General features: G+C 34.8%; 1 protein-coding gene across 1 annotated transcript in view; it reads right to left on the bottom strand.

The window, feature by feature from the left end:
* RASGRF1_1 (Ras protein-specific guanine nucleotide-releasing factor) overlaps nucleotides 1-16,988 on the bottom strand; it is a 170,800-nt gene that overhangs the window by 99,661 nt on the left and 54,151 nt on the right. The window contains exons 7-10 of the mRNA XM_051217838.1: nucleotides 14,050-14,303; nucleotides 12,113-12,192; nucleotides 9,604-9,797; nucleotides 6,720-6,830 (exon numbers count right to left, since the gene is read on the bottom strand). The gene's annotated coding sequence lies outside the window, so the exon portion shown is untranslated. The remainder of the gene's footprint in view (nucleotides 1-6,719; nucleotides 6,831-9,603; nucleotides 9,798-12,112; nucleotides 12,193-14,049; nucleotides 14,304-16,988) is intronic.

Genomic DNA, 16,988 nt, shown 5'->3' with positions numbered 1-16,988 from the left:
GAAAGTATGCATGTATTCTGAGCACTGAATAGTCCCAAAAAGGAAGAAACGCACATTCTGTGTTTCACTAGTAGCTACTATCATAATTGGCTAGAAGAAAACTCGGCTATAAGGTTCCTTTAATTATTTTGAAACCTTATGATTTTTAAGGACAGTTACAGCTGATTTGCGTTCTTTTTACTTTTTTATCTTGCGAAAATGAATGAAGAAAGAAACATTTTCAACTCTAGGGTTGTTGTATTCCGGATTATTAACTTAAACTATTCAAGATAAAAAAGTAGAATAACCAAACTATTTACATCATACTCAATGGATTGTTTTAGTTAGCGGTACATATAATTTTTCTAATCTACATTTTAGTTATCGGTCTATAATTATTGCCAGAGGGGATTACAGAGATTGCTGAATTTCCATAGTTTATATCGCAGACTGATTTTACTCTAACGACAGATGAAAACGAAGATCATTCATGGATCAATGTTAGACCACCATTGAAAACCTAGAAGCACCGGACGGCCGTTTCGCTCGTGTCTGGTGTGAGACAGTTATTCACTAATGACAGTGGCGTACGGTCGCTCAATGCTGTGGATTGGTATAAATTAGACATTAACACCGCTGAATGACGGTCCGGTGGTCTGGAGGTTAAGCGTTCGCGCGCAAAACTGGAGGTCTTGTGTTTGAATCCTGCGTGTGTGACCGTGGATGCTTACTGCTGAGGAGTCCCAATCCTATGATAAAACGGCCGTCCAGTGCTTTCATGTTTTCAATGGTGGTCTAAAATTGATCCATTTATGATCTCAGTCAAAGCCTAACAATTTCCACAACCCTATACTGATAAATATCTAGAAGACAATTGAGACCATCTTGTTATTTTCCTTTGTAGTCCGAATAATCATATATCAAGCGTTGATCGGAACAGACAATCAGAGAGACGGAGCAAAGAAAGGGAAACGGACTGGAGAACGCATGTGAAATAAATTTAATCAAGCGTTAATCGATATTTATCGTCACAAAAATATGTTACAGGCATGTGATGAGTAAGATAGGATATGCACACACAGTCAGGGTTGATAAGTGAATAATTAACAAGGTTAAACCGTAAATCAAGAAGAATGAATAAATTGGTCTGTTCGGAAGCCAGAATAAGTTATGTGAGCTTAACATAACAACCGGAAAAATATGATTTTCTAACCTTTTCTTTTACTTTTTTAATTAATTTTAGTAATTGAGATCATGAATCGATTGAAGCTAGATCACCATGGAAAACCTGGAACCACTGGATGGCCGTTTCATCCTATTGTGGGACCCCTCAGAGCGATAGGTCCTCGGTTCGAATCTCACGAGCCGGAATCGTCGATACGCACTGCTCATGATGTCAACTATTGAAATGACTATAATATCTACAAAACCTCCCTACTGATTTTTTTTAAAAATTAAGCTGTTTCATGAAGAAAAACTGAATCACTGGTGTTAGACTTCAAATCAGTGTATCTCTGAATTCACGCATATCCGTTTGATTCGTAATTATTGTTGAACATAGTATAACACATTTATTCCTAAATACTATTGTAATTAGAAATTCCCATAATGTCTGGTCTTCACCTTGTTGTGTTAATGAGGTATGGCAACTTGAACTGATGCATATATGTGCCTGGTCCTACGTTGTAGCTGACTGACTGACTGACTCTTGTTTTGGTTACATTTTCAGAATAGCAACAAAACTATTCCATTTTGTAATGATCACAGTAGTTTATTTCTTTCTTTTGAAATGTCTTTAACGAATTCATGTAAACAATATGACTGTGACAAGCTTTTTTGCATATAAAGACAAAATTATTTTTGATGGAGTTTTATTCTCTGAGCAGGATAGTGTAGTCGTGGAAGTTTCATCGTTCTTTTGAACGATATAATCAATCGATAAAAGTTTATCTGAAGTTTGTGCTGATGATATCGTTCAAAAGAATCATGAAAGCTCCATGACTAAACGATCCAACCCAAAGAACAAACCTCCATCAAAACCATCCACTTTAGCTACAAATCTTCTCCATCATTTCAAAATCTTAGAAGAAAATTATTCCACATAAAAATGATGAATCTTTTTTATCTGTTTTCTTAATGATTTTTAATAAACCAAATAGAAAATGAAAGTTTCAGAAGGGGTTTTGTGGAGATTGTAGTAATTTTAAACAATTTAGATCATGAGTCAATTGAAGTTAGACCACCATGGAAAACCTGGGAGTACTGGACGGCCGTTTCGTCCTATTGCGGGACTCCTCAGCAGGGCGCATCCATGACCCCCCCCCACTAGATTCAAACCCAGGACCTATCAGTCCCGCGCCAGGTGCTTAACCAACTAGACCACTGAGCCGGCATCCAATGGTATTAATGTCTAACTTCAACTAATCCACCAGGGTGCTTGGTACCTGTGTGGTTGCGCCATAGGTTTGAGCTGTACTATTCAGATTGTAGCGTTAAAGCCTATACGATGTCTGGTTCTCTTGTTAAACGGGGTTGAGCTGTACTGTTTGGTTGTCACGTGAAAGTCCGGATGGTGTCTGATTCTCCTGAGAACCAATGCAAAATTACCCTGGCCCACAAAGGTATATTAAATAAACGTTTATTTATTCATTATTATCTATTCAAGCTATGAGAACAAGAAAATATTAAAAAAGACGAACCCTTGATTTTATCGATTACCAATATGAACAATTAAGTAAGTCATTGTATATATATAAATATATGTCTGTTTATTCCATACAATATGACATCACTCTTATTGTTTATATATTATATAATATGACAATACAAACTCAAAATTGATCAATCGATCGATTGATCGATCAATCAATCAATCGATGGATAGATAGGTAGACATATAGACAAACATACAAACAGTCTATATTCTAAAAGTTAACAAATACTGAATAATATTATTTTTCCCTTATTGATTGATATTCAAAGTGAATGGATCAATCATTTTAATTTATTGATCACTTCAAAAGAATTGTGGGCTACATATTGAACTATATAATCATGTACGTATCCATAGTATAAGAAAGAACGAAAACAAAAATATCATCGCTATTCCATTACCTCAATAATAAAGATTTCGTTTTCGTTTTTCCAGTTTAAAATTAACATGCAATTTGAAGTATTGCGTAATCATCAGTTTCGGGGTTGCGGAGATTGTAAGGTTTTTGATTGAGATCATGAACTAATTGATGTTAATCCACCATTGAAAACCTGGAAGCACTGGACGGTCGTTTCGTCCTATTGTGGAGCTAATCCATGTCAAGTAGAAACAGGTGTCTACCTCAGTACAATGGAAGATGGTCGCGCAATTTCGTGGATTGGTTAAGGTTAGACATTGACACCATTGGATGCAGGCTCAGTGGTCCAGTAGGTTAAGCGTCTGCGCGCGAGACTGAAGACCCTGGGTTGGAATTCCGCGAGCGAGATCATGGATGCGCACTGCTGAGGAGTCCCACAATAGGACAAAACGACCGTCCAGTCATTCCAGGTTTTCATTAGTGGTCTAACATCAATCGGTTCATGATCTCAATCAAAAAATTACGCAATCATTTCTATATATATATATATAATGGGTAAAAACATGCTTAAATGTTGGGTTTTTTTTATTTTAATGGGGTATGAACCAATTGTTGGTCACCGGCTTCCATGAGACTGGATCTCCATACGATGCTCCACTGCCTTGTGGATCAGACTTTCAGGTCAAAGGCTCGGGGAGTGGCCCCCTAAGAAAACCACGTGGTTCGGTTTGGGCACCCGGGCTGTATCCCAGCCCTCACACATATCGAATGAGATTTGTGTGGCACGTATGAATTTGATGCCTCCTTTTACCAATATCTATGTGTTAAAATAAATAATTTTTCTTTTTATGGTTTAGTGTGAAAAGTTGTATATTAAGTATTGACCAACAACATCAACAACAATAACACACATTGGTTGAATGACCATAACAATTTATAGTAAAGTATCCAGATTATAGATTGGTAGACAGGCTAGATTCTCCAGATTCCAGTGAATGGAACTTACAATAACTATGAAATTAGATTATGTCAAGCTACAAAATTAAAAGTTGGTTGATGAGAGGAAGAGTACACCAAACACACGAAGAAAAAAAACAGTTGAGTAATTCGTTAAGTGAAGAACTTATTTTTGCACTCATCCAGCTGATGTTGTGGTAAGATTATAATTTATGGATGAACCAATTAGGTATAAAATAAGAGATCTCGGATTTCGGCGTGAAATTCACTGATCCATTTGGTTAAATAAAGTTTTGAAATTATATCTGATAAGTCTTGCTAATTGAACTCTATATTCGGTTCCTAAGCTCTTCTATTACCCCCTAGGCTAGATTTATACAGCGACTTGAACACGAGAGAAAAGGCGCAAAGTACGTAAGAAACACTACTCCAAAGGTTTATTTATGTACAGAAAATATAGGGTTTTTTATAGTATTTTAGATGTTCTTCATTTTTCCCGTAAATTCTAGAATGCGACTAAATATACTATCTGTGTATTAATCATCTAATCAGAAACTCTAAATGTGACTTTCCAACTTCTGGATGTTTCTGGCAAAAATTCTAGTGAGTGCTAATTAGATAAGATGCTTTTCAGTGGTTTCAGAGCCTTTCTTAGCTTTGTCTTTTCGAGGAGTTTTCTGGATCTCCTCAACAATAGCTGATGTCAGTTAGTGATAAATCTAATCCTCATACTAATTTATAACCCTCATTTGGTCCTAGTTATTAAGTAGACACTCTAACATAGTTCAAAGGTTGTCCATAAATTATAGTCTCATCAATATTGGTGGAAATTGATGATTAGCTTTTTTTTCTCAGAACCAACTTTAATGAGTAATAACCCAGTACTAGTCAATTGTTTCAAGAATGATTTCTCGAAATATTCTGAATAAACTGTACGTTTTTGGGCTTAACCAAGTTGTAAGAATATGAGGATTGAAAGAAAAAGGTAAATAGTCATGATAACTCTGAGTTCGAATTTAGCACATATTTGACGATCCAATTCCAAATTTGATTTGTACAGCTATATTGTAATACAGCTGATATTCATCCTTAAAGGATAAACCTATTTTTAAATTGATTTTAGTTAATTGATTTCGGTGAATGATTCAAGTTTAAAGATAGTTTAAGCTACTGGCTGATTTCTCTTAGTGAAGTTCACCGGATACTTAACAGAGTGTTCTGATTGATTTTGGGTCCCACCCCTGTTGTGGTAATAGAGTTATATTACTTCAGAGTGCTATATTAGAACGGGATAGGTGTCCAGTGTTTTCTGGCTTTGCATGGTTATCTACCTAAGATCATTTCGTGATACAAACTAGGAAAATACTATTACAGGCTTTTTAAATAATAAAACTGTTTTTTGAAAATGCAATACATTTAATCGGTTGTGACTTAAAGCTATATCGAGGCAACCCGCACAGGATGCACATATTCCAACATGAGACTGACCAATTACAATCCTTAATAACAGTGGGAAGATATAAGTAAAACAACACCAAGTGGATTTAGAAAACTTCGGCCCATTGGACAAGTATGTGGCTATCAGGACTCAGTAGCTAAGTGGATAACGCGATGGCATTTGAAGTGAACGGTACTGGGTTCGAATTATTATTATTAATCCCAGAATGGACCTCCGAAATAAGATGAAAAGCGCGTCCTAGATTCCACTGTTAGTAACTATCCATCTTTTTTTCAATAGTTGAGATCATAAGTCAATTGAAGTTAGACCACCATGGAAAACCTGGAAGTACTGGACCGTCGTTTCGTTCTATTATGGGACTCTTCAGCAGTTCGTACTGACGATCCTGCCTCGCGAGATTTGAACCCAGGATCTATCCATCTTTGCTTAGAATTAACTTAGTCTTTGTACAAAAAATATACTGACTGCTAACTGCTTCATCCTATGGAACATTGATCATTCCAAAACGTTCATTGTGAACTCATATTCTTTATACACTAATTCTTAAAGAAAATTATATGCTTACAAAACCGACAACTATCGCAGTGTATATGTTATTGGTAATGGTGTAATCCAAAATGCTGTCGCCTATAATCAAACATTACTTAATACTATTAAAATCCTAGTGAAATGATTGAATTAAAAGTATTTATAAATCCTGTCTTTTCCGATAATTCACAGCCCTATTTTATTTCAAATGTTGCGTTACATTTCGTTCCAACCTGATCATGCTTAGTGTGTATCCCATAATTATTTTCAGAATAGATTACAATTATTATTATTGGTGGTGGTGGTGGCGGTGATGGTTTATCTCATTCTTAACCCCTTCAGCTAGTTTACAAGAAGCTAAGTCTGTTGTCAGGGAGGAAAAATGATACTTTAAGGTAATTAGAAAAAGGTTAGATAATAAGCGCATATGATTGGGCAAGAAAACGTTTTTATTTTTAAAGAATGAGACAGACTACTGATGGCCTACATTACAGTAAAGTTCTTTCTAATTTTATCTTTTCACTGTGGTAGCCAGTGGAGCTTATGCATTGAGCGATTGAGTTTCAGAGTCAAAATCGGATACCGAACTCTGCAACACTTATTATCATTATTGTTAACTGACATAGACTACTGTAAGACAAACTCAATCTGATAATGATAACAAAACAAAATATAAGTAGTTATGTTTAATATATATTACTAATAATATTACTACTATCACTTACATGAGATATTTGTTCTAATTTCGATGTAGCAAACTCTAATTTCTTCCTATCAACATGATCATATGGTGTATGAGCAAGTAATTCATGCAAAGTGATTATGTAACGTGGAATCTATGAAATAATCAACAAAATAATCAAATTTATGTTTAGAAAATTTACTGTAACATAAATAAGTCATTCAGTAGTAAGTCATAATAACAGAAATCATAGTATCTTATCTAAACTCGGTAATATCTAAGTAATAACAAGCATATTTGATTTTGAGATCATCAAACTAAATTTATTTCAAATCATCCACTAGATCAAAAGGGGTTTTGTGGATAGTATAGTAATTTCAATAGTTGAAATCATGGGTCAATTGAAGCTGAACCGCAATGGAAAACCTGGGAGTACTGGATGGCTGCTTCATCCTATTGTGGGACTCCTCAGCAGTTCGCATCGACGATCCTGCCTCTTGAGATTCGAATCCACGACCTATCAGTCTGGCGCGCGAGCGCTTAACCACTAGACCGGCCGGTATCTAATGGTGTTATTGTCTAACTTCAACTAATCGACGAAATTGAGCGACACATCTACCATTCCAGGTTTTCCATAGTAGTCTAACTTCAATCGACTCACAATCTTAACTATTGGCATTCACTATGTATTGAATAACAGGTGAGTTTATGAATAGTATATAAAATCTCGACAAGTTAATCTACGTTACAGGTAAAACATATGATAAGCAAATAGTTTGGTGATAAGCTTGATCAGATCTGAAAATGATCACTTGATTTTGAAGTCATAATTCAATTAATAAATAGAAAGCTTTCGTAGGTCAAATGTATTTCATAACAGAAGTAATGGAACTTTTTAAGGTTCAATAATTCTAGGTATTTCTCTGGATTTTCAAGGCTTAGAATCAGTTTTTTGATCTTACTATTCTAGAAAACTACATTAATCTGAATGCAATTTTATTTACATGACAAGTTACTTTCTGAATCATTCTCATGGTCACGAATTGTTTTATAGAAAATCTACCATCTCTGATAACATCTATGTCATTAAATTCATTGAAATGCTATGGAGATGAGGTTATGAATGAACCATCATTGTTGTCATATCGATATAAATAATGCACGAATTAAAATCGTTATTTATTCTAGAATTTTCACTTCATATGGTTACCTGTTATTCGGGGAAACACTAAAAAAAAATCTTTTTCATTTTCAATAAACCGAAAAGAAAACAATATTGATTGAGATCAAAAATCGATCGATGTTAGACCACCATTAAAAAGCTGGAAGTACTGGACGGCCGTTTCGTCCTAGTTTCGTTCAATTTCGTGGATTAGTTTAAAATAGACATTAACACCATTGAATACCGGCTCAGTGGTCTATAGGTTATGCGTTCTCGCGCGCGAAACTGATAGGCCCTAGGTCCGAATCTCGCGAAGCGCGATCGTCAATACGAACTGCTTAGGAGTTTCACTATAGGACGAAACAACGGTCCAGTGCTTCCAGGTTTTCCATGGTAGTCTAACTTCAACTGACTCATGATCTCAACTATTAAAATCAGAAAACAGTTTGTGTAAATAGATAGGAAATAAACAGTTTATGAACTTTTTCTACAAATAACTCTGACCATAAACCCAAGAAACAATGAAAATAAACTCATCTTGATAGAACTAATTTGTTTAAGATTTCTTACATTGATGCTTGTTAGGATTAGGCATTTAAGGTTACGAATGGAGATTTAAGATTGAGGTTTTATCAACAATTAACATCATCTATAATTTGAAACTGCTACATATCTATATGAACGAATGACTTTGATCTGAAACATCCAGAAGGAAACTATCTGATTAGTTCATTCATAAAATGTAATGATATCGGATTGAAGTTTGTTTTAGGGTTAAGATTTAGGGATAATGTCGATTTACTTACTATATGCAACTAACAGATATAAAAATTGAACATTTGATATGTTTAACATTACATATGTTTAACAGTACACTAATTTCTATAGTTCGGTCCCATTGAGTAGAAAGAGGAACTTAATTCACTCTTTATCCTCTAGGATCAGTCAGTCAGTCAGTAACACCGTAGAACTTCGTACGTACGTACATCAGTTCGAGTTGCCACACCACATTAGCACAGAGATGAAGTTGTTGATTCAAATCTCGTAGTGATAGAGGTAGTAAGAGTATAAGCAGTAATCGGAAACATTAGGGTTTGGAGATGTTATTTAAGGAGTATAATACAGTGAAAGAGAAAAAAAAAGAGACAAGGAGGATTCAGGAGATTAGAATTTGGGAGGACACAAAGATTGGATGCACCTGCGCCATTGCAAACGATTTTGAGCCATGTCATTCAGGGTCTCTAACCATCGGTTGCTATTATCTCGCGGTCCCCAACCAGGTAGTCTACACCTACCAACATGACTCAGTCCACTTGTCAGTGACTTCATGGACTTGTGCCATGTTTTGGTCTGGCCGCCCCTAGCTTTCTTCCAACCTACTCCTATACTACTGAACACCACACGTCGAGGCAGTCGGTGGTTGGGATCAAGCGAATCTGTTCCACTGACACAATAGATGAGGAACTAATCCAACTTCGACAGACTCATCAGAAACTGGTATCCACCTAGATTCGTCGATAGTAACTTAACACCTAGAATTTATCAAATTTACTTTATTGCTGAAAAAAACAAAACACAACTCATTGCACATTATCACTTAAAACATTTTGAGTAGTATACAGAAAAACATTTCTAATGTACACTATTTGAATTTGATACAAAAACCATAGTATCCTATCCTTAAAGTAAACATTAAACAATAGTGATCATTTATAAACTATCAGAAGAAGTAAAAAACAAAAACAATGATACTAATTTAACTTACTTGATGCATTGGATAAGTTAAAAACGATTCAATTGATCTACCTTCACATAATGGTTTCTCTTCAAGACGTTTAAGCATATGTGTAAATTCTGGACGTTGTTTATATTCTGCTAATACTTGTAATGAATAATGATGATTACGTACATATTCTTGATAGATTCCCAACATTGGTAATAATAAATCGAATAGATCACCTTTATTATTTAAATGAAAAACATTGAAAAAAAACCGGACAAAATTGGATTTTATTAAAGTTTGCCATTAACAGTATATAATACAAATGTCAAGACAGTTCTACTGTATGGGACGGAAACCTGGAGAACTACGAAAGCCATCATCCAGAAGATACAGGTGTTTGTTAGTAGTTGTCTACGCAAAATACTTCTGATCCGTTGGCCGGACACTATTAGCAACAACCAACTATGGGAAAGAACAAACTAAATCCCAGCGAAGGAAGAAATTAGGAAGAAGTGCTGGAAGTGGATAGGACACACATTGAGGAAAACACCCAACTGCATCACAAGGCAAGCCCTCACATGGAATCGTGAAGGCCAAAGAAGAAGAGGATGACCAAAGAGCAAATTACGCGGAGAAATGGAGATAGACATGAGAAAAATGAACAAGAATTAGATGGAATTAGAAAGGAAGGCCCAGGACAGAGTGGGTTTGAGAATGCTGGTCGGTGGCCTATGCTCCATTAGGAGTGACAGGAGTAAGTAAGTAAGTAATTAACAGTATACCACAAGTTAGTGAGTTTGGACTTTGTCGTTGAAAAGCAATATTCTATTAGGAATTGTGTATCTCCTCGTGGAGGTATAATCCATAACTATTGACTAGACATCAATTATAATAGCCTACTGTGATAGAGAACAAAACAAATTTCAGCTAGAGAGGAAATTAGGAGGTGGATAGAACACATATTACAGAAATCATCAAACTTCATCACAAAATAAGTCCCAATTTGGAAATATTCAGAGTGAAAAGAAAAGAGGCAGAAGAAAGGACATAATGCTCTGTGAATTAGAGGTAGATATCAAAAGAAGGAACAGTACTTGAGAACAATTGGAATGTAGAGTCCCAGACAGAGTAAATTGGAGAATCCTCGTTGGCAGCCTATGGTTCACAAGTGATCAAAACGTATCAAGTTATACATCATTTCAAATGTCCAATCAACAAATAAATTAAAATGTTTAAACTGTAAATATTCAGTCAGTCAGCTACAATGTAGGACCAGGCACATACATGCATCGGTCCAGTTTCCCATACCGCATTAGCACAGCAAGATGAACACCAGATTCGTAGAAGTAGTTAATTCAATGGTGGTAATATATAAAAGAATGATTGCATATAAGGATTTGTTGTTACTTGCTGATAAATCTTGTTACTAATACCCTTAAACTGTCTTTCTAGCCTATCCCGACAATTCGAACTACATTCATACATCAACTGGAATACTTTAGAGAAAGCGTGAAGTTTGAATAAAATACCTAACTCTAACGTTAGTTTATTTGCTGAAATACGAGGCTATTTAAAAAGTTACACATGAAATGGGCTTCTAAAGTAATACTAAATATAGTAGTAGTATAGATAAAAATTCAATCAAATTGTGGCACGTGATTTTGTGTTTTCTAGATGCTACTGCGAAGATTCTGTACAAAGCTGATTGGATAGAACATCTTCTGGCGTTTCTGGACCTCTAGATACTTTAATGAGGACTATTTTTGGAACTTCTTCAATAGTTTTTTTTAATAAAAAATGAATTATCTTGACTAAAATGCTTCCTTCATTTGTGATTACTTATAGTTAGTATCTTGAAGTTTGTTAAATGTCTAATAATAGTTTGGGGAGAAAATTATGCCTGTAAAGGATCGACGCCATTAAACCTTAAGTAAATTCAATGATTCACTCAGAAATCCGATCCAAGCTTTTCCACAGAAATGTAATCGAACATCCGAATTACAAAATACGAATAAATATATGGTTCTCCTGTTAACTGTGTGTGAACTAAACAGGTCATCTGATCATGTTAACAATGTTGAGAATAATAATTTACTGTTGTGGGTATGTAAAATGTGGTATGAAAAGGGGAGAAAATGATGGTTGGAGATAGTCAACAGGAAACCCTGGACCCAGGTTTCGTGCTACTTAGCACTCGTCAGCAAGGAGTATCTGTAATCTTGAGGGAACTAGTGCTCCATCCAGTGCCATCGAGTGCTTCCAGGTTTTCCATGATGATCTAGCTTCAATTGACTCATGATCTCAGCTATTGGAATTACTATAATATCCACGAAACTCCTTCTGATATTTAATTATTTGTTAAATTCAACAGCTTTGTCCCTTTCTTCCCATGAATCAATCACTTCGGTTTCACAAGTCAAGACAATAGTCATGACGTAATTTTGGATAAAAATCAAAATTCTATGAATAATATAACAGTAACAAATATACTACTGATAAATGATAATGAAATTGTTTATATACTACTAGAACAATACATGTATATCCTTACCTAATTGTAAAGTAGGCCAATTCTCCATTTTATTCCGTAAACCTTGAACAAAAACTTGATGTAAAAATAAAACTGCTTCACTGTATATCAAATAAAAAGAAGAGGATAATAAAAATTGAACGGAAAATAGAAAATATAACATAAAAAAGAATGTTTTATTGAGTGAAAAGTAAAGACATTACTTACTACCCAAAAATATACTTAAATAATAAGATACATAGATAGATAGATAGATAGATAGATAGATAGATAGATAGATAGATGTGTGGATAGATAGATAGATAGATAGATAGATGTGTGGATAGATAGATAGATAGATAGATAGATAGATAGATAGATAGATGTGTGGATAGATAGATAGATAGATAGATAGATAGATAGATAGATAGATAGATAGATAGATAGATAGGTAATTATTAGAAATAGTAAAATACCTTAGGTTACAAGCTGACAACTCATTAGTATTGTCTACCATTTATTTTAACAGTTAAACTTAATGAAGTACATTACATTTGAGAACAATATTTGAACCATATGGATACTTTGTCCGTCTAATTTATTTATAATCATGAATAAACATATTAAAATCTCCACAAAACCCCCTTCTCATATTATACGTCTATTCAAATTTATCAGCAAGCCTCTGTTTCGATTAATTCTGATTTATATGTAGGATTCGTTAAAAAGTGGTCTTAGTTGGGGCACCGTTGAAAATCAGGGAATAATGAACAGATGTTTCATTTGCGAATGAGATTTTCTTCAATAGTTTGCACTAGTATATACCTCATAGGGAATATTTGAGACCTACACATTCGACAGAGAACCCGTAACATATAGGTGTCCAGTGGTAAAATCGTAACTTCAGTCAGTTTTCAATATAACACGGTTATCATCGACAGTTAGTACTGACAATTGTTACGTTCGGTCGTCGCAATTGTTGTGCCAAAAAAAAAGCTGATCACTTATACTCAGAACGAGGGACCTCGGCAATTCCCACGATGCGAAAGTAGGAACACAAAGACTGATATAAGTGATGATTTGTTAGCCCCAAAACACGACGACGACGACGAATCAAAATAGTCTGAAATACACTGGTTTATATATTGATTGCACACCCATTCTGATTAATAATTAGGATGAAATCACATATTCAGTTATAACAAATCACTTACTGAGCATAGTTCATGTCAACTGAATACAAAAATATCTCGTATATTCTACAGAATAAAATATCATACTGGGAAAACAAATCAAATACTACACTGAATGATCCTCATGTTGAATCAAAATGGATGTTGAATGTTGAATAAAATTCAGAATGAGTAAATCAATCGAAAATTGACTTTTCTTTCCATCATATCAACAATAGTTTCATTTTCGACATATCTAAACCCAAAACAACTTCTCTTTAGAACTCAAGGTATATTTTGAAGTGGATCGCTGATTATTTGACTACTAGTATATTTGGGAGGGTTTCGTAGAAATTCCTTTTATGAGTAGATTTTATCCATCGCAGATTATCGCTGCTCTATATAGCAAACTAAATGAACTTAGGAACACACAAACCACTGGATGCTAACTCAGTAGTCTACACGTTAAGGGTTGACTTAGAGACTTAAAGGCCCTGAGCTCGATACCTGTTGAGGTTGTGAGAGAAGATTTTTGAAGAGTCTCGTATTTAGATGAACTAGGTATCCACTTCCTCCTGGTTTTAATGGAACGCCAGCTGAGAACAATTTGTGATAAATAGATTCAACAAAAAACTTTATTTTTGCATGAAACGTGAAAGCAGCGTGTATTTGGGTTACGTAGATCAACCTACGTAGAGTAAATGACTAATAACCCTTCGTTTAATAGTTTATAAATTGACAGAGGTATAGATTTTTCCCTCATCACAAACATTATTAACGACTAAAGTTAAAATAAGGATAACTTACGCATTTAAAAATATTGAATTCACGTCTTCATGACTAACAATAGGCTTTTTCGAACTCGCAGCCATACGAAACGGTCTCAAGTAACAGGTGACTAATATAGACAATTGTTGAACATATTCGTCTTCGCATTCAACTAAGCCAAATACAATACTATTACGTCGACGCATTGATTCAGCATGATCTGATCGAATGTATTCTTCAACAATTTGTTTCCACCGGCGACGACATAACCAACCACGAAAGAATGATTGCACCTTAACCGTATAATAAGGCAATGTACATGATGGAAATAAGAGAAAAACAGAATGAATTAGCACAATATATATGAAACGTTAAATAATCATTTACAGCTGTGAAGAGGATATGTTTCTTTATTCATGATTTTTCCTGATATGAATAATCATGTCATCTTAATTTTCAAAATATGAACACTTATGGATAGACAATGTCTAGAATTGGAATCCGGGATGTATGTTTTACGTTATTTGAGACTGATCACCTGGATAGTTATTCATTTTACTTCTAATGTTCATGCCTAACCTCAATCTCAGTACCTGTGGCTTCAGATGACAACTCATTATCCATAAAAACTACTGAATTCAGATAGCCACGAGTGTGTCCAGTTAGTAAAATGTTCATATTAATCGTAGTAAGCCTTTGAATTACCCTGTTGTCAATATTCAGGACTAAATTTCGACCTCATACAGTATCCCAGTAGATATTGTGTCGACATTTGATGAGAAAGACAGTATGTTTGAGGCCTAATATGAACATCAATACTGGAATTCACGTAGATCCATCTGTCTAATTTCATCTAAAACTAATGGTGAGTCATGGATACCACTGTTAGCCAGAATCCATTTATTTTATAAATATTTCGCATGTTGTTCCAATTATTCCCAGCAATATTTGTCACTTAACTTGAACTAGTCGAAGTCATAAAGGCAAAACGGAATACACCAATCTAAATTAAATGATCTGGATGCTCAAATGTAATAATTACACCTGAAGTGAATCAAGTAAATGTCTAGCATAAAAGTCAGACTATTTTACCTCACAATACATGCTAGCAAATGTCATACTTAACCTTTGAATAACTACATTTTCCCAAAGATAAAGTGTCTATTAATTTTCAATGATTATTTCCGTTAGGGAGGCTCCCAGTAGGTGTGACGAAGCCTACACAACCTCTAAAGCAGCCGTTGAGATTCTATCTAATAAAAATCTGACGGGACTATCTAGAATATCAGCGTGAGGTGGTATGATTGGAAGGCTGTGTGAACTTTCTACTTGAGGATTAACTGGATTATATTATTGTTGTAGCGTATTACCAGGAATTGTAAATACAATTGTTTTATCTGTACACTTTTGACACCTACTCAATAAATGCTTCTCCTGCTTTCTTCTAACTTTTCGATTTGAAACTATGGGTCCTACAAGCTTTTGGTGCCAAAGTCACATGCTGCGTCAGCCGAAATCAAGTAGAGGACGTAAAAATTTCATGTTACACTTTTACAAATCGCAAATAGAAGGATAACTGAACGAATAACAATCCACTAAATGTAGTTTTCCACCTTCATAAATTTGTTGAAAACAACTGCTTACTTACTTTGAGTAATAGTAGTAAAGTCTTGTCCTTCTGCTTTTTGGTTTTCAACATTTCAAGTACATGTGAGACTTTTTTTCCTGAGATTACCCTCTAATATATATAGCATGTTCAAACGTTTTCGGCTCCGGTTACCTATTAATGAAGTATTCTATTCCCATTGCCGAGATCATAACAAATATGATTTTTATAGTCTACAATATAAAAATGATCTTGAGCAGACCAGTGTTGGAAATCAAAATCCAATGAGCATCTTTTTCTTCATGGTATGAGATGTCTCCCAACCTGAAATCAAGCCCATAACCTTTACATCTTGTTGAGACTATTTAACTTTAAGTAACTAATTTCGAGAAATCACGAATTGTGACCAGTATAGTTCACTCATGTCTAATGTGATCCATTTGCCTACCGATAATATTGGATGAATTGATTAAAGTGACATATGTAAACCGTTGGATAGTAACTCGGTGTCTAAGCACTCGCCTCATGACTTGAGCTTCTTCGTTTTGACTACCGGTGGTCATAGACGTGCACCACTGCGGAATCCCATACTGGAGCAAAACACCTGTTCAGTTATTTCTGACTTCTGCTGGTAGTCTAATTAAGACCAATCAGTGATGTAAATGGTAAAATTCAACTGTCTATACAAATCCTCTACACGAAGACATAATTTCTATTAAGTATAAAGAATTGCAAATTGAAGAGAATCAAACATATATGTACATCATCAGAAGGGGTTTTGTAGATATTATAGTGGTTTCAATCGTTGAAATCATGAGTCAGTTGAAGCTAGACCACTATGGAAAACCTGGAAGCACTGGACGGCTGTTTTGTCCTAGTATAGGACTCCTCAGTAATGCTCATGTACATCAATTAAAATCTGAATGAAACATTTGACAGGAATTAGGAGTCAATTATATAGTAGACGTCATATGTAAAATATCATACTTGAAACAATCTTAACTAATGAATCTTAAATAACTTCAACACTTCTCCCGGCAAATTGATCCTCTTCAGCTGAGATTATGTACATAAAGTGTTTTGTGAAAACCATAGTTTATACTAATGCAAGACTACTCAACCACATCATGCAGATGCTATGTAATGATAAGGCTCCTGTTTAAAAATTCGTTAGTTAAGCAACGTTTATAGGAAATCGTCTGTATTTTAAGAAAGATTTTATTTCATACATACAGTTGCAACAATGATCATGATAATCCTAAGAAAGTTTCAATCAAATGATGAATAGGTACTGTTCAGAATATTGTCTAATTGATTCGAGGCAGTTAATGAACTTGGCTTTCATTTTTGTTGGTGCTTATCAATAAGGCAA

The sequence above is a fragment of the Schistosoma haematobium genome, chromosome 7, assembly GCF_000699445.3.
Source record: "Schistosoma haematobium chromosome 7, whole genome shotgun sequence".
NCBI lineage: Eukaryota > Metazoa > Platyhelminthes > Trematoda > Strigeidida > Schistosomatidae > Schistosoma > Schistosoma haematobium.
The sequence above is the reverse complement of the archived record's forward strand: the minus strand, read 5'-3'. Positions and strand labels throughout refer to the sequence as shown.